Source organism: Ailuropoda melanoleuca, chromosome 1 (genome assembly GCF_002007445.2).
Source record: "Ailuropoda melanoleuca isolate Jingjing chromosome 1, ASM200744v2, whole genome shotgun sequence".
Classification (NCBI taxonomy): Eukaryota; Metazoa; Chordata; class Mammalia; order Carnivora; family Ursidae; genus Ailuropoda; species Ailuropoda melanoleuca.
The window spans coordinates 14,951,868-14,952,240 of record NC_048218.1 but is presented as its reverse complement, the minus strand read 5'-3'; the positions used below and the strand labels follow the sequence as shown (position 1 = coordinate 14,952,240).

At 38.1% G+C, this 373-nt stretch overlaps 1 protein-coding gene across 1 annotated transcript in view; it reads left to right on the top strand.

The window, feature by feature from the left end:
- Window positions 1-373, top strand: part of USP16 (ubiquitin specific peptidase 16) — a 31,423-nt gene that overhangs the window by 9,418 nt on the left and 21,632 nt on the right. The window lies entirely within an intron of this gene.

Below are 373 nucleotides of genomic sequence, written 5' to 3'. Positions count from 1 at the left end.
AGGAGCCCGATGTAGGGCTCGATCCCATAACGCTGGGATCACACCCTGAGCCGAAGGCAGACGCCCAACTGCTGTGCCACCCAGGCGCCCCTATTAGTTGTTAACTTTTGTCCTACTGTAGTTACCTTTTGCACTGTTAGCAAGTGATTCTCCACTGCTGTCTTAAGACAAGTCATCTCATTCTTATGTTTCAAATGATCTCAAATGGTGTTAAAAAAAAACCTTTTTTTCAAAATTAATACTCATTTATTTTAGAATTGAATGTTGAATGGGATAAATTAAATCAGTAGTGTTGATATCATAGTTAAAAGATTAGAAGCCATTGATAAACAATTCCCCTTTGAGGTATATTTTTAGATTGAGAGAAAGAGAC